Source organism: Neophocaena asiaeorientalis, unplaced genomic scaffold, assembly GCF_003031525.2.
Source record: "Neophocaena asiaeorientalis asiaeorientalis breed wild unplaced genomic scaffold, Neophocaena_asiaeorientalis_V1.1 scaffold152, whole genome shotgun sequence".
Lineage (NCBI taxonomy): Eukaryota > Metazoa > Chordata > Mammalia > Artiodactyla > Phocoenidae > Neophocaena > Neophocaena asiaeorientalis.
This window is the reverse complement of record NW_020185338.1, coordinates 1,673,712-1,697,655: the sequence shown is the minus strand read 5'-3', so window position 1 is coordinate 1,697,655 and position 23,944 is coordinate 1,673,712. Positions and strand designations below refer to the sequence as shown.

Genomic DNA, 23,944 nt, shown 5'->3' with positions numbered 1-23,944 from the left:
ATTAGTAACAATTTCTTGGAAAACAGATATGAACCCAACATCACAAAATGTTAAGATTAGATAGCAGTAGTTGGTAGGTTAATGGGTGTCTGTTCTCTGCACATATCAGAAAAGATCCATGCTTTTAAAAATGACCTCTTTAAAAACAAAAAACTAAAGTAACTGACAATTCCTAAAAAAAGCCCAAAAACATTCGCTTTTCTTCCTTGGCTCGCCACCCTCGCTCCTCACCACCCCTTGTCCTTAACACCACCCCCGATGTGAAATACATAAATGAATAAATCAAGGTATGTTCTTCTCAGGCAGGGTGAAAAATCAGTCGTGAAAAAAGGATTAGGCAGGCACAGTTTCTGCAGTGCAAATATCTAGGTTCACACCCAGTTTTGCCACTTGCAAGATGTGTGAACTAGAGCAAAACCTTTAACCTTAGTCTCCTCTTCGTCTGTGACACAAAGACAAGTAACAGCACTACTGTACAGGGTAGTTGATGATTTAATGAGAATGCACAGGTAAAGCACCACCTGAATTATACTACTACTAATAGTAATCATAACTGAGTAAAAGTATAGGAAGTCTCAGGTCCTGCCTCAAAAGATCAGAGTGGTTTGTTCACAATCTTCTGAATGGCTTACAGGGGACATTGCTAAAAACAGCAGGGTCAAATGTCTTCTCGCAATGTCCACCTGAAACTAAAATGTTTCCAAGGAAATTACTCCACAGTTCTAGATCCATGTGGCTTGCTTAGCATTTCTTTTGAAAAGAGCAAATATATAGTCAAAATAGAGACTAGTACAGGTAAAAAAAAATATCACACAGTAGAACTAAAGAAAACGATCTTTCAATTAAAACATTATTGAAAAGAACGCCTATTCCTTATGGCACACAAATATCAGATGACTATCCATCCCGTTCCCTTTGTCTTTTTCCTTTTTAGTTTCAGAATATAAAAAAACTAACAAATCTATTTTCTGAACAAATTCATTTACAGAGACAAATTTCCCTTCTGACCTGTACATTAGTGAACTGATGAGGTACTATGTTGACTAATGCCTGCTGCTTATAACAGTATCTTTCTACAAGGAATTCTGGATGAAATCTTTTTTTTTAAATCTACACTGAAGTCCTACAGATCTCTTATTTAATCTTTAAAATCTTATTTGATTTTTGCATCTAATAATCATGGCCCACAATACCAAATGCAGTTATTATAAATAACAAATGGGTTAAATGGATCCCTTGGTCTGAGAAGAAACAGCCCTCACTTTAAAAATGTTTATGTTCTGAAAAGTTAGGCAAGAAAAAAGAACAAATTTTTATCAATAGAATACTTAATAATTATCATGTAAAGGGTCTTCATTTTCACCTACCCAGTTTCCTTAAGGATATACACCCATACTGTCAAATTCTTTATTTCAAAACCAGATACAAAACAAAGCACAAGGCAGATATTTGCAGGGTGCTAAAAAGTAGCAACAACTGAGCAGAAGATGGATTTTGACACTCCTGTTCCCAAAATCAATCAGGTGAATTCAGTACTGTACATTTAAGAATCAAATTTGTCTTTTCCATAGGTATGTGGAATTTAAGCCACACAGCACATAAAATACATCTTGTATATCAAAAAGGTAGAGAGTCACTTATACATTAAAATGATCCATTAAAAAAATTTTTGCAGAATCTTTTCACAGATACTCTTTAAAAAAAAAGAAACCATGAATCATTTCAGATTCCAGACTTTTAACTATTCAGCAATATTAGAAAAAGTATTTATGAAAGGCATTTCAATTTTCAAAAATCAATCAACATTATAAGCTCTGTGGGAGAAAGTGGTAACCTTATTACCTTAAACTTTAGTATTATTATAATATAAACCTGATCATTATTCAAATTTTCTACTTACTTATCTTCTTTTAAAACCAAAGATCAATATGATCCAAAAGTATGCACATTATTCATAGTGGACAGAGGTGACATTCACCTACTGACTGTGTTTCCATTCTGAGTAAATTAATCCAATTAGTGGGTACCACTATGTATCACAAAAAAGAAATGTGTGGTTTGCTGGAGACAGTCACAATTTGATGGGGAGACAAACAAGTATATAACTACAATGCAATATAACACATGTAATTAAAGAGAGGTAAAAGGAGTCAGGAACACAAGGAAGTAGCAAATATCTGAGCACGGAAACTGGAAAACTATCAGGGAAGACTTCAGAGAAAAGAAGATGGTAAAGTTTGAGCTGAGTCTTTAAAACTACAGAGAAACTTCTGGGCTGGGGGGATAATGATAGCTGCCGGATTTCAAATCTCATTCACCCTCAAAAACAAACAAAAAAAGACAAACAAACAAACAAAGAACACAACACCATAAAACCAACAAAGAGGATTTAAAACCACATATGACCCATGCCTTCAGCAGCACCAGGGGACAAAAAATACGACAACCTTTAAAAGACCTGTAATTGAAAAACAGACCAAATTCGATAGAGTTCCCACCAACCCCACAGCAAGTCTGCAGGTTTACAGACAGGGAGGGACACATAAGAGCCACTGAAAAAGAATAGAGGGGCACCCAGGGCTTAGCCAAAAAAAGACAACAGTCATCCCCAGAGAGGGTCCAACAATAAAAGCCAAAATACTCCACGCAGGCCGGGACTTGGTACTTTAAAGTGCTGGCTAGGAAAGAAGCTTGAGAGTCAGTGGGATCGACAGAAATCAGGGAAGCACAGCTTCTAAGTGCAAACCAGACAGAGACGGGGAGGCACTCTTGGAAACAGGGCAGTGAAGGGAAAGGGGACAAGAGGGGGGAAATTAAGGATCCCACAGAAACAAAAGAGAAACAAGAGCTATCCCACCCACTCCCTTAACACCATCCAAAAAGCACAGAGGAGGGTGCCATGGAATTCTCTAAGAAGGGAATGAACAGATGCAAGAAAGCAAAAAGCAGGCCACAGACACAGAAAACTACTGTTAAAAAAAAACAGAAAATGCTAATAAAAGCATTTCAGCTGATAAACCCGTCCCCTTCCAAAAGAAAAGCCACAAAGCTGAAGAAAACAGTAACACAACACTCCGAACTGAATTAAAAATCTTCACACAAGCATTTGAAACATGGAAAAAAAGCAAAACAAAACAAAAACAGACCTGAAGCAGAAATACGAAAACTAAGAACAGAAATGAGCAAACAAACAACAACCAAAAAAGGAAGAAAGGAAACAAGAGTTGACTGAACTCAGAAAAGAAACAGAAACGAAAGTACACAGACATTTTTCAAATAGACTGTGAGGGGTGCATCCCCCAACAATGAATCCCAGGAAAAGGACAGGAACTTATTGACAAAGGGATGGGCACATTCATGGCACAACTTGTAGACTAGAGAACTCTGAACAACCCCTATGGGCTGGCAGGTAGGGCCAGCTCACTGAGGACTTTGACAGACAAGCTACCTAAGGCCTATTGATTTCACCTTCAAAGGTGGAGAGGCAGTATAAGCAAGGAAGAAGAGAACCTGTTTTGGATTCAGATGAACTCAGTTTAGAACTCAAGTTCTACCATTTACTAAAGTCGGGTGGATGGATAAATGAACAGTAGGTAGGCAGATGGATGGATGGATGGACAGACACATAAACACACAACAACAACAATTGTACCTGTCTGAGCCTGGGTTCCTCCCAAAAGCAGAGAATCAGAAAAGGACCTGTAAATAGGTAAATTCTTTGGAAAGAGAAGGACCAAGGAGGCTGAAACTGGAAAGGAGCTGGAGTCAATACAAGTGTACCTTATTGAGATGCTCACTGCTCTGGGCAACTGGAGCTCAATCTTGCCAAGACTCTCTGAGGAATGATTGGAAAGCTCTTAGATCTGTCTGTGCAAAGACAGGGAAAAGCATTTCTCCACTGGCTCCTGCCCCCTCTGGTTAAGGGCTGCCCTAGGGGGAGCATTAACTTCCAGGCACTTCCAGGCTGAACAAGCCTCTGTGCCCTCCTACCTGTATCTCCTGCTGGGTGGACCTTGGAGAAGCCCTGGAGCAGAAAGGAAAAGATGTATACTTGAGGAAAAGTGAGTACACTTGAGGTAAGACACTGTTGGGCAAAGTGAGTCAAGGCCTGCATGGAAGAGTATGAAGATGATGTGAGGCGGTGCTTCAGAGGCAACTTACAGAGTGCAGCTCAGATCCCCTCCTGCTTCCATTAAATGTAAATCAGTCATTGAATATACATGTATCAAATCATCACTGTACACCTTAAACTTACACAATGTTATATGTCAGTTATATCTCAATAAAGCTGGAAAATAAATAAATCTGTCATTAAGTCTTTTTTTGTTTTACTTTGTTATTTTTTATTTTTTTATACAGCAGGTTCTTATTAGTTATGTATTTTTTTTTTTTTGCAGTACGCGGGCCTCTCACTGTTGTGGCCTCTCCCATTGCGGAGCACAGGCTCCAGACGTGCAGGCTCAGCAGCCATGGCTCACGGGCCCAGCCGCTCCGCGGCACGTGGGATCTTCCCGGACCGGGGCATGAACCCGTGTCCCCTGCATCGGCAGGCGGACTCTCAACCACTGCGCCACCAGGGAAGCCCAGTTATGTATTTTATACATATTAGTGTATATATGTCAACCCCAATCTCCCAATTGAGTCTTAAAGGACGAACTAATGTTGCTACTACTTAATAGTGACAGGGAGGAGCTTATCTTGAACTCAAGGGCTTTACTAGGATTTTTCTTGTTACTTCCGACCTAGTGAACAATGCTCAAGAGGCATCTGCAGCAACGACAGTCCAACAAAGGCAAGGCAACCGAAGGCTAAGATCCATCAGAGATTAAGGTCTAAATCATACAAGACAAGTAACATCCTGGTTGGCGGTCCATCTTTCTGGCCCCATGACCTATTAGCCATCACCCCAGAGCTCGGTGAGTCAGGGCACCTTGAATGCCACTCTGGCCCATGATGGTAATGACACCCACCTTGCCCCTGATGGTAAGTAACACGATGTGGCCTCTGTTATTCCACAACCCCATCATTTCTATGGATACTAGGGAGCCCAGTTCCATGAAAGCATTTCCTAGCAACCTCAGCCAGTCTCCCTTCAACAGTGTATTCTGTATTACCTTAGAGAATGAGACGTTTTCTTTGGACCCTCCTAAGGAAAATGGTCTGAAAGTGTGTTCTCCAGTCTCACGTGATAAATCCACTCTAATATCCTCTTGAGACTTCTGACCTAAATACTCTGCCAAAGCAGTTCTTGCATATTTATCTACTTTACTGTAGGTCATATTCATGTCCAAGCTTCAAGAAACCATCCCAGCAGTATATAAGGAGGAGGTTACCAGGGTATTAAATCCTGAGTTATGAATAGTGGTCCTATATTAATAAATTCTCCCCTGTCCAGTCTTATTATTCTGCCACTCCTGGTCCAATACCTTCAAGATCCACCCCACCCCACCCCCAAGCCCCCTGCATGCTCCTCCTGTTCCTATCAGTACATATTAGCCAGGACCGGGAATTATTTGCCTGAGTATCTTCTCCCTGATTAGCTTATGCTGAGGTTGCGCCTAGTTATTGTTCTGGAAGCAACAGAGATAAGGGATGGGACATATTCTAAGGAGAATGTGCATCACCTTGAGAGGCATCCACCTCAATGGGATCTTTGCATGGTCTCCAAACAAGAGAAGGCTGTTCTCTTCTAACAAGGCATTGACTCTGCCTGTCCAGAGGATGCAGGGAAATTCAGGGGTTCAAGATTCTCAGGCTTATCCACCCAGATGTTCCCATATGAGATCTTAGGGTCCTACTCATTGGGGCACTGACTTAAGCCATGAATACCTATCAAGAGTGTACAGGAGAGGCAGAACCACTATGAACCATATAGAATGAGTAACTTATACAGCAGTTTGACCTCACACAGGTATGGGAGGTAAACAGTCTATGTAAGACTGTTGCTTCTGCATCTAGAGCCGAGCCTGAAGACATCAGGGCAGACAGTTGGAAACGAAAGATGGATAAGAGGTGGAACGGAGCAAAGAGAAACTGGAATCCCAAAGACAATCTGGAACCCATGAAACCAAATAAGAACCCACGTCTGTCTCTCACTACCTATGTGCCTCCAACTCTGATGATGCAGGTAACTGCCGAAAAGCTCCACACGCTGGCCCAGGATTCTAAGAAGCTGATGGAGGTGATCCAACAGGAGCTAAAGGAGCTGCAAGCCTGGCCAGAGCTGAAGCCTGGCTAAAGCTCTACACCAACAGTATGACACAGCAGATCAACAACAATGTGTGGGAGTCTAGTACCAACCTTCATATGTAAAAGAAATATGGCTGCTGCTTCGCTTCCGCCTTTAAATCTCCCTCAAAATGTCCAGAGCCCAGAAGGGAGTTCAGGGAAATGGAATTCCAGTGTAGCTCAATTGACACAGTATAGAAAAACCCAAAGAAGGTATAGAGCTCTACTGCCCTTAGGACAAAATCCTGGGCCTCCTTTTTTAGCATCATCTGTCCTATGGCTGCAGGCGATGAGGTGCTTCTCAAATGCTGCCACAGAGGCCCTCTTTTCCCAGCGTGCCCTGCACTGATGACTAGCTGATCTAAGTCTGCCATTTTCTTGTTTTCAAGGTTTCCAAAGGTAAAATAGGTCAGTCAACTTCAGTCTTTCCAATTACCATACCACTCAAGTCCCAGAGCCATGGCATAACCCAACACTAACCTTCCATGCGGGGCTAGTCCCAATCCCCAGGCCCTGCAGTGGGGGTCTTAGTAACTGTTCTGTCACAGGTTCTCACCTGTGCCGAGGTTCTCACCCCCCACTACTGCCAGCAATGTGTCTTTGTTACAGTCTCACCCGTAGGTGATCCACTCCAATGTCCCGTCCAAGGTATGCTTTCTAGAGCCACTTTAGATACTGCAGTTCTAGAAGTTCTTAGCCGGGACTCACGTGCAAGCGGTTTATTTGGAAGGTAATCCTAGTGAGAAGGAGGGAGGAAGAACTCAGGAGAGTGAAAGAGAGAAAAAGAAAAAGCCAATACAAGGATGCATTATCAACTCAATCTAACGTGGACCTTTTGAGGAACTTACGGAATGCCTCTCAGAATTCTCCACTTTAGGATCAATACAGAGAAGCATTTAGAGTCGTCCCTTGGTGTTCACAGGGGAATTGGTTCCAGGAGCCTTTTCCTCCACCAAAATCATCTGAGGATGCTCAAACCCCTTAAATAAAATGGTGTAGTATTTGCATATAACCTACACAATCCTCCCATATACTTTTTTTTTAACATCTTTATTGGAGTATAATTGCTTTACAATGTTGTGTTAGTTTCTGCTGTATAACAAAGTGAATCAGCTATATGCATACATATATCCCTATATCCCCTCCCTCTTGCGTCTCCCTCCCACCCTCCCTATCCCACCCCTCTAGGTGGTCACAAAGCACTGGCTGATCTCCCTGTGCTAGGCGGCTGCTTCCCACTAGCTATCTGTTTTACATTTGGTAGTGTGTATATGTCAATGCTACTCTCACTTTGTCCCAGCTTACACTTCCCCCTCCACGTGTCCTCAAGTCCATTCTCTACGTCTGCGTCTTTATTCCTGTCCTGTCCTTAGGTTCATCAGAACCATTTTTTTTTTATTCCATATACATGTGTTAGCATACGGTATTTGTTTTTCTCTTTCTGACTTACTTCATTCTGTATGACAGACTCTAGGTCCATCCACCTCGCTACAAATAACTCAATTTCGTTTCTTTTTATGGATGAATAATATTCCATTGTATATATGTGCCACATCTTCTTTATCCATTCACCTGTCAATGGACACTTAGGTTGCTTCCATGTCTTGGCTATTGTAAATAGAGCTGCAATGAACATTGTGGTACATGACTCTTTGAATTATGGTTTTCTCAGGGTATATGCCCAGTAGTGGGATTGCTGGGTCGTATGGTAGTTCTATATTTAGTTTTTTAAGGAACCTCCCTACTGTTCTCCATAGTGGCTGTATCAATTTACATTCCCACCAACACTGCAAGAGGGTTCCCTCTTCTCCATACCCGCTCCAGCATTTATCATTTGTAGATTTTTTGATGATGGCCTTTCTGACCAGTATGAGGGGATACCTCATTGTGGTTTTGATTTGCATTTCTCTAATGATTAGTGATGTTGAGCATCCTTTCATGTGTTTGTTGGCAATCTGTATATCTTCTTTGGGGAAATGTCTATTTAGGTCTTCTGCCCATTTTTGGATTGCGTTGTTTTTTTAATATTCAGCTGTATGAGCTGCTTGTATATTTTGGAGATCAATTCTTTGTCAGTTGCTTCGTTTGCAAATATTTTCTCCCATTCTGAGGGCTGTCTTTTCGTCTTGTTTATGGTTTCCTTTGCTGTGCAAAAGCTTTTAAGTTTCATTAGGTCCCATTTGTTTATTTTTGTTTTTACTTCCATTTCTCTAGGAGGTGGGTCAAAAAGGATCTTGCTGTGATTTATGTCATAGAGTGTTCTGCCTATGCTTTCCTCTAAGAGTTTGATAGTGTCTGGCCTTACATTTAGGTCTTTAATCCATTTTGAGTTTATTTTTGTGTATGGCGTTAGGAAGTGTTCTAATTTCATTCTTTTACATGTAGCTGTACGGTTTTCCCAGCACCACTTATTGAAGTGGATGTCTTTTATCCATTGTATACCCTTGCCTCTTTTATCAAAGATAAGGTGACCATAGGTGCGTGGGTTTATCTCTGGGCTTTCTATCCTGTTCCATTGATCTATATTTCTGTTTCTGTGCCAGTATCATAGTGTCTTGATTACTGTATTTTATTCTTCAATTTGTTAATATGGTGTATCACATTGATTGATTTGCATATGTTGAAGAATCCTTGCATTCCTGGGATAAACTCCACTTGATCATGGTGGACGATCCCGTTAATGTGCTATTGGATTCTGTTTGCTAGTATGTTGTCAAGGATTTCTGCATCTATGTTTATCAGTGATACTGGCCTGTAGTTATCCTTATGGGGATTCCCTTGTATGTTATTTGTTGCTTTTCCCTTGATGCTTTTAATATTTTTCTCTTTGTATTTAATTTTTGATAGTTTTATTAGTATGTGTCTCAGCATGTTTCTCTTTGGGTTTATCCTGTATGGGACTCTCTGCACTTCCTGGACTTGATTGACTATTTCCTTTTCCATGTTAGGGAAGTTTTCAACTATAATCTCTTCAAATATTTTCTCAGACTCTTTCTTTTTCTCTTCTGGGATCCCTATAATTAGAATGTTGGTGCGTTTAATATTGTCCCAGAGATTTCTGAGACTATCCTCAATTCTTTTCATTCTTTTTTCTTTATCCTGCTCCCTGGCAGTTATATCTACCATTTTATCTTCCAGCTCACTTATCCATTCTTCTGCCTCAGTGATTCTGCTATTGATTCCTTCTAGAGTATTTTTAATTTCAGTTATTCTGTTGTTCATAACTGTTTGTTTGCTCTTTAGTTCACCTAGATCCTTGTTAAATGTTTCTTGTATTTTCTCTATTCTGTTTCCCAGATTTTGGATCATCTTTACTATCATTACTCTGAATTCTTTTTCAGGTAGGTTGCCTATTTCATCTTCATTTATTTGGTCTTGTAAGTTTTTACCTTGCTCCTTTGTCTGTAACATATTTGTTTGTCATTTTTTTTTTTCTTGATGGGTGGGGCTGTATTCCTGTCTTACTGGTTGTTTTGCCTGAGGCGTCCAGCACTGGTGCTTGCAGGAAGTTGGATAGAGCCAGGTCTTGGTGCTGAAATTAGGGTCTCTGGGAGGTCTCACTCCGATTAATAGTCCCTGGGCTCTGAGGTTCTCTGTTAGTCAGCGTTTTGGACTCAGAGTTCCCACTACAAGAGCTCGGGCCTGACCTCCGGCCTGGGAACCAAGATCCCGCAAGCTGGTCATGGTAGCTAGGGTCCTGGCAGGATTAAAACCTGCAAAGTTGGAGGAAAAAGCACCCTTCAACATGAGAGTATGCGGTTCCTGAAGGCTACCCAGATGTCTTACATTCAGTAGGCAGTTGGGCGTAACTGATAAGGAACTCAAGAAAGAGACCTAAGCTGAAAATAGAGCCTTAGATGGTAGTTCAAGCCATGATATTTGATTTCCCAGGAAGAGTATATGCAGAGTTAGAGGAAAAGAGGGCTGACAAGAGACTACCAGTATGTAAGAGACAAGCAGAGGGATGGAGGCCAGTGAAAGAGGGAGGGGGGGCAGTCAGCGACAGAGCAGAGCCAGGAGGAGGAGCACAGTATCACTGGGTAAGGGAAGGGCAGAGCCCATGCTCAAGTGCCAACCACTCTAAAGGGGTTAAGTAAGATTAAGCAGAGACATTTCCACCAGATTATGAGAACCGGGAGACATTAGTAACTTTAGAGAGAACACTTTTGGTGGGGAGATTGAGTTGGAAGCCTGATAGTACAGCACATCAAAGAGTGAACAGAAGATAAAGAAGCAGAAACAGCTGGTATAAACTGCTCTCTCAACATCTGGTGGGAAAGGGAATGATAGCAAAAACTAGAGAGCCACGGAGGATTTTTTTTGTTGTTAACAAGATGGTTCAACTGTGTTTGTGGGAAGAGGAGCCTGAGGATCAGGGAAAGAGGGGAAAAAATAGAGTGAGTTCTCTGAAGATTTCAAAAAGAGGTGTGAGAGCACAATATGACTCAATCATCTTCATTTAACATGCCTGGATTTGTTCTTCACATACCAACTAGGAAATACGTAGTTAGCATCTAATTTACTGGGACCAAACCAATGAAGTTGTAAAATAACTTTTCTTGTAAAACCTTGCATTTTCTTACTGAACACTGCAAAAACATAAGCATCTTGGACTAATTTAGTTTCAGTCAAAAGGTGACAATTGTATGCAGTGAGAAAAAAATCTTTCTCTGCTATTTCAGTTCTTTTTTCCCTTTTTGTCAGGGAGAAATAATTTATAAAACACTTTACCAGATAAACTCTCATTTGGGGGTGTCCAGCATTGTACTGACAGCACATACACAACTCGGAAATCTAAAATCTTTAACCCGTCTGCAGGGTCCAGTTAGCCCCATCCTGAGGACTACGTGAGACCTTGAAACTAAGCTAAGTGGCTAGCACATTAGTTTCCTTTTAACTGCGCTGTGGTAAGCTATTCTGAAGCTGTTTAGATTTGTGGTTGGGCCTCAAACCATGTCTCTGGACAACATTCTGCTGGAGGCAGAACAAAGTTATATTTAATATCTGTGTACTTTAAAGCAATGCTGCCCACTTTTTCTCTTATTGCTGGGGTCACTTGCCCTTAAGACTCACTGTACTTTCAGTGTATAAACAGCAGTGTTTACTTATCCAATTGATTCTGCAATTACATGATTGAGCCAATATGAAAACTGAGTCAATAAGAAATGCTTATAAAGCAATAACAAACAGGCTTTTCTTCCAATACATGTACCAAATAAATTTAACTAGGAAGAAGAACTGAACTAAATATAAAACACTTCAAAAAGAAGAAAAAGAACATTATGCTTACTAAGAGTTTTGGCATGATCCAGAGAACATGTTCAGGGAATGACCTCTGTGGAAAGCACGGAAGCATTTCAATGGCTATGCCTGAAAACCTCTTTCTGTACGTTGTTCTACAACATTCTACCATAAACTTTCATCTTATAGTACGTGAATTCTGTGTCAGGACTTCCCTGGTGGTCCAGTGGATAAGACTCTGTGCTCCCAGTGCAGGGGTCCGGGGTTCGATCCCTGGTCGGGGAACTAGATCTTGCATGCATGCCGCAACAAAGATCCCACGTGCCGCAACTAAGACCTGGTGCAGCCAAAACTAATTAATTAATTAATTATTGAATTCTGTGTCAATTTTTTGTGTTTTTCTTTATCTAAAAAAAATTTAAAGGCCAGAATAACACTGTTTTAAAACAATGAAGCTATTTTTCTCTTCTTGAATAAAGAATTGCCTTTCTTCACAATTCAAAGAAGAAACAAAAAATCCATGTGCTCAAAACTCCCGTTATCTTCCTGCCACCAAATCTACAAATGCACCTGTATCCGCCCCCTCTTCCCTTATCATAATAGAAGCAATGGGCCTTCTCCTAGCAGAGGCCAATTGCCCCTCTCCGATCCCCATGTCCCCCTTCTCAGGGACCTTGATGCCCTCAGCTATCCCCTCTTGTTTTGTATTTTCAGTATCTCTTTCTGTTTCTCCCTCTCTCTCTTTCTCTGTAATGGATTCACACTAAATGTGTTCTAGCATCACTCATCTTAAAATAACAAAAAATAACCCTCCCCCTGAACCACACATTCCCCTCTGGCTAAGTCGGAACCAAGCCTCTCAAAAGTTTTCACTTGCATCCACTCCTCAACCCATTCCAATCTGGCCTCTCCCACCAAATCTCCACTAAAATTGCTCTTGATAAGGTCATTAGCTGCTCCGTCAAATCTGACACATACCCTTTGAAGCACTTTTTCCTCCTTGCCTTCCCCAACACCACAACTTTTCTAGGTTTTCTTCTGGGTTTTTTTCTGGCTGTTCCTCCTCTGTATTCTTTCTCAGCAACTCCTTTCCGATCCGTACTCTACAGTTTGGAGTTTTCAGGGCCCAGTTCTGAGTCCTCTTCCTTTTTCCATTTGACAATTTCTCCTAAGATGATCTCTCTACACCTGGGCTTTAAAAGTCATCTAAATGCCAGTGATGCTAGAATTTCTACCTGCAGCCCAGACATCTTTTCTGAGCTCCAGACCCATGTCCCACTGATGAATGAAAGCACAATAGTTTAGATGAACCTGGGGGGCAGACCACTTGGGCTTCAAAACTAGTCCTTCTACTTACTTCCGGGGTGATCCTGTGCAAGTTGGTGACCTTTAAAGTTTCCCCATCTGTAAAATTAGAATAATAATAACAGTACTTACTTCATAAGTGATTGTGTGGATTAAGTGAGTTGATAAAAGCACCTATTGATCCTTTGTAGCACATAACAAGGTTTCATTACCATGATTACTATTACCATATGTGTCCATTAGAATATGTCAAAGGTAGCTCAAAACTTGACCTGTATACAACTGGGTCCTATCTTTTCCGCCCACCCCAAATGCAACTCCCCTGGTTCACCATCTGTGAGTTCTAAGGCAGAATTCTAAGATGATCCCAATGACCCTTTGCATGACCTCCTTCCCTTGAGTGACTGAATATGATGAAATATCACTCTTAGGATAAAGGGTAGGATAAAGGGATTTTGTTGCCGATGTAATTAAGGTCCCAACTCAGTTGACCTCATGATGGGAAGATCGTCTAGGTAGTCTGACCTAATCACATGAAGCCCAGAGAAGATCTGGAAGTCAGAGAGTCAGCGCACGGGAAGCATGTGACACACCTGTGATGCCTGAAGATGGAGGGGCCAAATGAGAAGGAATGCAGATGGCCTCTACCAGCTGACGGAGGCCCCCGGCCGACAGCCATTGAGGAAACTGAGACCTCAGACCAATGACTACAGGAACGCAAATCTGGCAACTACAGGAACGCAAATCTGGCAACTACAGCAATGAGCTTAGAAGTGGACTTTCACCCAGAGCCTCCAGACAAGCACTCTGTCTGGCTACCATCTTAATTTCAGCCATGCCATGGAAAATTTTAACTTACCAAATTGTGAGCTGATAAATGGGTGCTATTACAAGCCACTAAGTTTGTGGCGATCTGTTATGCGGCCACTGAAAATTAATACACCATTTGAACAAATGGTACCTTCAAACATATGTTTGTTCCAGCTTGAAAATCCCATATCGCTACCACACCAAGTTCTGCTGATTCTGTCTCCTAAATATATCTCAAATATATTCATGATTCTTAATCTCTAATTGTTACCCAATCCAAACTTGTATATTCCACCTGAACTTCAGCAATAGCCTCCTAACTGGTCTCCCTTCAGACAATCTTTCCTTCCATCCTCCTCACAGCAAGGGAGTCATTTTTTATAGTACAAAACTCATCTCTGAAAAATCCTTCAACAGCTTCACACTGCACTCAGGATAATGCCTGAATGCCTTATCGTCACCTACAGAACCCTGCACGAAGAGCCCTGGCTACCTTCTCAGCCCCATTTCCTGTGACTTTCCTGCTTGGACACGATGCTCAAGCCACAAAGGCCTTTCTTCCAGTAACCCCAGGTGCCAAGCCATTTCCCACTTCAGGGCCATCTGTGTTACTTCCTTTGTCAGAAATGCTTAACTGCCCCCCCTACTCTTCACCCCATGATAGCCAGGGCCTGAGCTCGAACATTCCCACTTCCCTCACCCATCCCCTGAGGCCCGGCCACCCTGTTAGACTCTCTCATAGAACCTGTACTTCTTCACCGTTTATCACAATTGCAATCATATGGTTAGTTGCATGATTATGTATTTAAGGTCCTTCTCTTAGGTATAGTTCAATGAAGGTAGAAGCCATGTCTAATTTGTTCCCTGCTAAAACCCAGCATCTGCTATGGTGCCAGGCACACAGTGTCAACAAATCCTTAATGGATGAATAAAACCGTGGCTGCTTTGCCCAACTTATACATGACAAAACTATGTCAAAGTTACAAGTTTGATTTGTGTGTGCCCATTAGATTTGTCCTACTCTAGCCCTAATTATGATGTTTCCCTACAAACAAAGGACAGTGGTATAAAGGAAAAATGGGCAACTTCATGGGAAAGGGTTAATGCAAATCTACTGCTAAGTGTTCATGCCCTCTTAATGCAACACCATTCATTTAGATATGAAGTGCAACATTATCCTTATTATATATTTTAAATAGTTTTTCCTTTAGGAAAAACATGTAATTCCACTCCAGTACTGAAGTGGTTTGAGGACAGAGTACTTCAGTTGACTGAATTTTCCTATTAATGATGGGATATTCCACTAATGTAGAAAACTGCCTGGTACAAAGACAGCCCTGTGTATGACTTCCACCATCTTGCCAATAAAATTTCTTTTTAAAAGTATGCCTTGATTTTATTGATTTCTCATTATGTGTTTTTAAAAAACTCTAAAATGGTGTTAATTAATCGGAGACCTCACTTTTTTTTCTTTTTAGAAGAAATATAAAAATAGCACGAACATCACAACAAAGATTTTATTTAAGAAGCAAAATACTGGGTAGAAAGTCAAATATCTTTCCATATTGTCCATCTTACTCATGGTTTGTATCTATGTGTTTGTATATAAATGCATTTAATTATATATTTACCTAATTCCTGCCTTGGCCCAGAAAAGACTTCAGGCAAAATAACTAAAGCATAAGAAAAGAAGAAAGAAAAATAAGAAGAAACATTAGGGACAGAAAATGACACCAGGAAGAGGCTCAAGATGCATGCCAGACCACAATTTTATGTGGTGTAGGCTTGAGATGTGAAGCATTCTAGCCACCAACTTGATAAAAGAGGTCTGCTCCAGGGATCCACTTCACAGCCTTCCTATGAAAAACAGAAGAGCTGGTCAAAGCAGCTCAGCTAGACTTGGTACTAAGATCAGAAAGGAATGTCTTCTTGGGGATTCCCTAGAGACGACATCATTCTACTTCTATTAAGAATGACATTTGTTACCATTTTCTACTAAATAGTTGTCTAAATGACTAACGGCTTCATATTGTTATCCTATTCAGTTACCCAAGCCTGAGGCAAAATTATCTCCTGGTTCATCCAATCTTAAGCAAGATGTGTTAGCTCCCTATTGCTGCTGTAAAAAATTACATAAACTTCATGGTTTATGAACAACATAAATCTGTCTTATTATAGTTCTAGAGATCAGAAGTCTCAAACCAGGTCTTAAGGAGCTAAAATCAAGTGACAGTAGAGCTGCATTCCTTTTGGACACTCCAGGGGACTATCTGTTCTTCACCGTCTAGAGCCTGCTCACATGCCTTGGCTCATGGCCCCCTTCCAGTAATGGCTTCAGTCCAATCTCTGATGCCACTGTTGCATCTTCTCTCCCTCTATTTCCATTCTCACAACACCTTCTCTCTGACCTGTCAACCTCTCTCTCGTAAGGACCCTGTGATTACATTGGACCCACCTGGATAACTCCCCATCCTTAATCACATCTGCAAGGTCTCTGCCATGTACAGAAACATTTACAGGTTAGGACATGGACACCTTGGGGGCAGGTATATTTTTCAGCCTACCACACAAGACTCTATTTACCTGTTTGCAGCTACCTGCAATTTACAAATTGTAATGATGTGTCAGAAAAATAACAATGGAAGGCCCAACTTACATAATAACAGTAAAGCCACAAATGGAAAACTTAATCAAAAGTTTTTTTATTTCAAGAGTTAATCATAGGATTCTTTTAAGTACCAAGTTCACCTTCTTTATTCCAAATAATTTGATACACAAAAATATTATTTACACAATGTTTTGTCAGGAACACACTAGTTATATAAAAAGAAGCACACTGCCACAAAAACTTGAGTGTGAAATAAGTAAAACTGCAATACCAAGTACTGTGTCAAAAATCGGGAACTTTAACTCCCTATTCTCCCTGCAGTCACAGGGCAGGGTGCCTACTGAGTACTAAAAAAAAAAAAAAAAAAGTGAACTAGCCAGCTCACTCACAACTTTAGGAAGGTATAAAGTCCAGAGAACTTCCTTGACTTTTTGGAGGAACAGATATAGTTGAACCCATGCGGGCACTGCTAGAGACAAACAAAATGAGGGCAAGATTCTATTTTAGACCCTATTCATCTTCCCTGAAAAACAAGAGGAATGTAGGAGTGCTCATACCACTGAGGTGCACCAAGATCTGTAAATCATTACAGGAGCTCAAAGGAGAAAACTGTGACAACCCCTCCCTCCCACAGCATTTTGGGACTGACATCTCTCAACAGTGTATTTAATTGTGAAGCTTCAGTCAACACATGATGCTATTATGCTAGATTTTCCCTAGAGGAATTTTCACCAAGCATTATCTTCTTTTTCAGGGTAAGAATTCAATCCTGCCCATCAGATCACTTATGTCTCCAGGAAGCTGAGATTTCATGATTTTTTCTTGCTTTGCAGTAGAGGTTAATGTTGGGTCTGATACAACAGTTGACTTGTCACCTGAGAAGCTTCCCCCCACGAAGCCCCCGCCCCCGTTATAGACTGCAAACGCAAAATATACTTGAATCCCCCTTGATTTAAGGGCTGAGATGTCACCTACTTTGCCCAAATAGATCATTTTCTTTTCTTTTTTAAATTAATTAATTAATTTATTTTTGGCTGCGTTGGGTCTTTCTTGCTGCGCATGGGCTTTCTCTAGTTGCGGCAAGCGGGGGCTACTCTTCATTGCATTGGCAGGCTTCTCATTGCAGTAGCTTCTCTTGTTGCGGAGCACGGGCTCTAGGCACTCGGGCTTCAGTAGTTGTGTCACGTGGGCTCAGTAGTTGTGGCTCACAGGCTCTAGAGCGCAGGCTCAGTAGTTGTGGCACACAGGCTTAGTTGTTCTGCAGCACGTGGGATCTTCCCAGACCAGGGCTCGAACCTGTGTCCCCTGCATGGGCAGGCAGATTCTTAACCAGTGCGCCACCAGGGAAGTCCTAGATCATTTTCTTAATCTCTAAAACTCATGGTAGAAATAAGGGATTTTCTTATAAGTCTAGGCTCTAGGGAATTAAGATAGGGTACTATCAAAAACCTATTTATATTTTGACCATCCAATGTATCCTATAAAGCTAAAGATAGAGCACAAGTTCTGCCTACTCTTCTCAAGGTGAGGAAAGTGTGAAGAAAAGGGAAAAGTACACACACAAACACAAAATATATTTATACATGTATAATATAAAAAGGAGAGCTGCGTTGTTCTCACAGATAACTAAGATTGTCACTGAAATTTTTCTGTGTCTTTTTGTAGATAATCATTATGTTCCTAAAAAGCTAAGTATAAATAAAATCATTATAAATGGAATCATATTCAAAGAGTATCAGGGAATTCTTTTTCAATGGGATTCAATCATGAATCCTCTGGCAAAACAGAATTATCTTTTAAAGTAAATCAGCACTTCTGACTTTTGTCTATACCAAGATTTCCATAGAAATTCCATTGAAGACCAACTTAATGCTGGTAAGTACTTTGGATATAACTCAGTCCAACACCTTTACTTTATGGATCAGTAAACTTAGGCTCAGAAAGGCGAAATGATTTATCTCAAGTCACACAGCAATTTTGGGGCAGAGCCAGAAATATAATCCACCCTCAACCTCTGTTAGCCTTTACTTAGAAGACCCTAAGTATGGATGACAGCAATCAAATACGTACAATCTTTAATTGGAGGCAGAAATCAATCAAGCGTATTTTGGGGAAACCAGACAGAGACATCACAGAAAAACAAAACTAGAGACAAATACCTCTTATGAATATAGACACAAAAATCCTCCACAAAACACTAGCAAACTGAATCCAGCGTGGTGTATAAAAAGAATTATACACATTACCAAGAGGGATTTATCCCAGGAATACAAGTTTGGCTTAACACTCCAAAATTAATTAATGTAATACACCTCATCAATAAAAACAAACAAAAAAACCACGTGATCATCTCCCTAAATGCAAATAAAAATCCGACGCCTTTTCATGATTAAAAACACCCAAACAAATTAGAAAGAGAATTTCCTCAATCTAATAAAGGGTATCTATGAAAAACCCACAGCTAACTTCATACTTAATGGTGAAAGACTAAAGCTTTCCCCCGCTAAGATCAGGAATAAGACAAGGATGTGTGCTTTCACCAATTCTATTGAATATTGTGCTGAAGGTTCTAGCCAAGACAATTAAGGAAGAAAACTAAATAGAAGGCATACACATTGGAAAGAAGTAAAACTATCTCTATTTGCAGATGACGTAATCTTGTAAGACATCCAATAAAAAAAACATTAGAACTAATATACTAGTTAGGCAAGGTTGCAGGATACAAGATTAATATACAAAAATAAGTTATATCTCTATATACTTTTAGTGAACGACCCAAAAATTAAACTAAGAAAATAATTATTTTACAACAGCAGCAAAAAGAATAAAATATTTAGGAATAAATTTAACAAAAGAAGTATAAACATATAGTCTGAAAACTACAAAATGTTGAAAGAAATGAAAGAAGATCTAAATTAATGGAAAAACATTCCATGTTCATAAATCACAAGATTTAATATGCTAAGATGGCAACACTCCCAAAATTGATCTACAGATTTAATGTAATCCCTACCAGAATCATAGTCGGCTTCTTTGCAGAAATGTTGACAAGCTAATTCTAAAATTCATGTGGAAATTCAAGGGATCCAAAATAGCCAAAACAATTTTGAAAAAGAAGAACAAGGCTGGAAGACTCACAATTCCCAATATCAAAACTTACTAAAAAGTTACAGTAGTCAAGACAGTGTGGTGATGGCATAAGGACAGACACAAAAATCAGTGGAATTGAATTGAGAGTCCCAAACTAAATCCATACATCTATAGTCAATTGATTTTTGACAAGAGTGCTGAGAAAATAAAATGGAAAAAGAGTAGCCTTTCAACAAATGAGGCAAAAACCTAAATGTAACAGCTAAAATCATACAACCCTTAGAAGGAAACAGATATAAAATCTTTGTGACCTTGAATTAGTCAATGATTTCTTAGATACAATACCAAAAGTAAGAGAAAGAAAAGAAAAAAATTGGACTTCATCAAAATTAAAGACTATAGTGCTTCTAAGGTTATCACTGAGAAAAAAAAAAAGATAATCCACTTTATGGGAGAAAATATTTGTAAACCATATATCTAAATACAGATCTAAGGGATCTATATTTACAATACAGATCTGTAAATACAGATCTAAGGGATCTGTATTTACAATACATAACTCAGATCTCAATAATAAAAAAGACAAATTAACCAATTAAAAAATGGGCAAAGGATCTGGATAGACATTTCTCCAAACATATACGAATGGCCCATGAGTACATGAAAAGATGCCCAACATCATTAGTCATTAGGAAACACAAATCAGAACTACAGTGAGATACCACTTCATACTCACTAGGAATGGCTATAAGCACAAAGACCTACAATAACAAGTGATGGCGAGGATGTGGAGGAACTGGAGCCCTTGCTAGTGGGACCGTAAAGCAGTGCAGTCACTTTGGAAAACTTAAGTTAAACATAGACTTACCACGTGATCCAACAATTTTACTCTTAATATGTACCCAAGAAAAATGAAAACATAGGTCCATGCAGAAACTTGTACACAAATGTACATAGCAGCATTATTCGCAACAACCAAAAGGTTGAAACAACCCAAATGTCAATCAAATGATGAATGGATAAAATACAGTACAACCACACAATGAAATATTACCTGTCAATTTAAAAAATGAAGTGCTGACACACGTTACAAATGGATGAATCTTGAAAATACTATGTTTAGTAAAAGAAGCCAGTGATAAAAGAGCACATATTATAAAGTTCCATAATAAGAAATGTCCCTAGGCAAATACACAGAAAGCAGAATTAGCAGTTGCCTAGGGTTGGGGATGGGTTGTGGGAATGTGGAGTAACCGATATAAATGGGTAAGACGTTTCTTTTTAGGGTGATGGAAAGTTCTAAAATTAGATTGTGGTGATGGTTGTGTAACTATAAAATGTATTGAATTGTACACTTAAAACAAGTGGATTTTATGGTATGTAAATTATATCTCAAAAAAGCTGTTTAACAAAAAAAGACATTGCAGCTTCCCCATTCAATCACTTGTTCTGGGGGAGCCAGCTGTCATGTCATGAGGACATTCAAGCAGCCCTATGGAGAGGTCCACATAGCAAGGAACTGAAGCATCCTGCCAACAACATGTGAGTGAGCTGTCTTGGAAGGGAACCTCCTGCCCCAGACAAGTCTTCAGGTGAATGCAGTCGTGGCCAACATCGCGACTAAAACCTCATGAGAGACCCTGAGTTAGAACTGTCAGGCTAAGCAACTCCTGAATTCCTGACCCACAGAAATCATGTTGCTTTAGGCCACTAAGTTTTGGCATAATTTGTTGCACAGCAATAGGTAACTAATACCCCTTCCTTGACCCTCCCCTCAGTGTTTCGCTCTCTCTCCTAATGACAGACATCTAAGGGAATGTCTTCCCAGCAACCCTTCCTCTTCTAAGAGTTTAGTTTCCACCCCCATCCATATGTTCACCATAGTAGCTGTCATGTTAGTATAACATGATCCCATTCCCTGGCCTTAGTTGAACAATCCAAAAGTAGGCACCTTACCAAAGCCAAGCTAATAAAGTCCTTCGCTAATATTTTTGTACCTGAAGCTGATAAAAAGGCAGTGTCTCTCTGGTACCGAGAGCTGTAAGATATAAAACTTGGGGTCTGTCAATAGCCATGTTCCTTCCCACGTGGAAAAAGGTGAACAGCAGTGGAGAAGAATGAAGCCATCACATAGAGACAAGCAAAGAAGCAAAGATTCACCATGGAGAGAGTTCAGACAGCATCAGTCTCTGGTTCCAGGGATTCCTGATGCAACTCAGTCCTTTCAGTGGGAAGACCACATGTGTCTTGTAACCCCAGCATATAAAACAGAACTCAGTACATAAGAGGTAATGAAATATTTATTGAATAAATGAGTAAGATAACCCTTCCAATAGTACCCCCTCTTTTTTGTTGCTGTGGTTCAACAGAGTTAGATTTGAAACCTAGAAGTCCTAAACCTCTTCTTTGCTAACTTTATACTCTGTATATCCTTCTATTATTACATTATGACAATATATCCTAATTACTGGTTTACATGGCCTCCTCCCCTACCATCAGAGGGCAAGAAATTTTCTCATTTTTTGTATCATCAGTACCATTTAGCCTAGAAAACAGAAAGTGTCAAGAAATGTTTAACTGATCTAATCAATCCTTTACTCTTGTGATCTTCAGATTTGCATGCAAACAGCATCTCCTGAGCGCCTAATCTGTGCCAACCAAACCAACAGTCTCATTCAATTTTCACACTCGGTAGATGAGAGAAGTGAGTGTGAAAGAGTTGAATTGACTTGCCCAAGTCTACATAGCTAGTAACTGGCAGAGCTGGGATTTGGAACCAGGTCTTCCAATTTCATGTCCAGGGATGCCATGCTACTTGGTCTACACTACTGGAACACTTTCCATGTTCTTACATGTAACTTGTTGCCTCTTCACTCATCCTACAGCAGACAATACAATGTTGAGCACAAACGGGCAATCGCCAGCTGCTGACTTGATATGACTATATGCTTGTCCACATTTTGAGAAGCAAGGGACCACATCAGATCAAATTACTTTGGTGCCTATTATAGCATCATGTGCTGACAGGGGCCCAGTTGGCTGAAGATGAGAGAATCTTTCAAGCTATATTTTAACAGTGTTTTTGACCACTATATCCGGTCAGTTGTTCCAGCGTTCAGCAATAAATCAAAGTGACTGTTCATTTCCTTTGACAGTTAACAGTACTAATGAATTCAGTATAATCTCACCATCCATCAGAAAAATTTCTAAAATGCAAGCTTGAAGCTGATGATTCACAGAGTAGAGAAGGGGAAATAAAGCAGTTCTCATTGTTTTCTACAAAACTAGCATTGTAAAAAAACTTTGAAAAACCAGCATTGTTTGCAAAATCCAGAAACTGAGCAGTCGGTTGACTACTAATAAAGCAGGTTGCTCCTTGGTCATTTAGCAAAAATCTGCTTGCTGCACCACTGTCAATTGCTGACGAGCATATGATTTCAAGTAGCTTTTGCTGTACAGAACGAGTCTACATACATAAATCAGTGAATCGTTATGTAAGAAAAGAAAAAGAAATTCAAAATTTCCACACCAGAAAACACCTGACACTGAGCCTGGCAAAAATCAGATATTAATACTGAATAAATGTTTACCGAATCAATTATTGAATAACCCTTTGAAAACATCAGTTGTCTATTAAATTGAGAGAGAAAAATCAAACCAGCCAAACATACACAGGTTACATTAGGAACTCCAAAAAATTATGGAGTAACTGGCTCAAGATATATAACAAATTCACAATGACCAAAAAAAAAAAAAAGATTTTAAGCCAATGTTTAAAAATGTTGAAATAAGTAAGCATGCATTTGACATCCCTCTTAAATTAAGTCACCACACTGGCACTCTGTGTAACGCTAACCAGCAATAACAAAAAAATAAAAGAACAGGTGACAGATCTAACTTTGCAATCTGTCCAAAACAGTAACAAGGTGGTTGTTTCAAGGCACGCACTTGAAACCTGCTATTTAAGCTCTGTGTCTACACAGTAAAAGAATATGCCAAAGAAGCTGAATCAAAAGCCTTAATAAACACAAGAACATTTAATAATAATAATGAACAATTCATTAAAATGTATTATCTGTTCAGAAGTGCAAAAGGATCTCTAATAGGAGACTGGGCTCCACAAATATAAACCCAACCTATACTGATTAGTCCGAATAAGCATTTTCCAAAATGAACAACCCATAACGAATAACGTAACAAGTATAAAGCCTGGGACGACTCTAGTGATCGCAAACATCAGAACGTGAGCGCTTAAGCTGTATAGTTAGCCGCTTTTACCTAGAGCTTCAAATTTACTGAGCCTTCTTCTCAAGAGACCTTTGAAAGAAATTTAAGGCCAAGTATAGTATTTCATGATGATTGCAAATAAAGGCACTCAGTCCCTAGAGCCCGCGATCCCTCTTTACGTCACTAGAGACTGGACTCCTGAAAAGGCCGGGGGAAAGCCACCCTTTCATCTTGCACAGGACCGCAGCACCTTAGGGACCCCCTCTAGGGAAGCTGAGGAGCGGAGAAGTGAGTCATGCTCCAAAACTAAGCGTCGTTCACCCTACACTGAGGAAGGCGCACCTCTCACCCTAGACAGGATGCAGTGACAGATGTGGCACCTGTGCGGGAAGGGGGCGCGAAGACATCCTCAGAGTCAGTGCCAACAGGCAGCTG

General features: G+C 40.1%; 1 protein-coding gene across 2 annotated transcripts in view; it reads right to left on the bottom strand.

Moving 5' to 3' along the window:
• The window catches only part of RPS6KA5 (ribosomal protein S6 kinase A5), a 174,909-nt gene that overhangs the window by 149,807 nt on the left and 1,158 nt on the right, over positions 1-23,944 (bottom strand). The window lies entirely within an intron of this gene.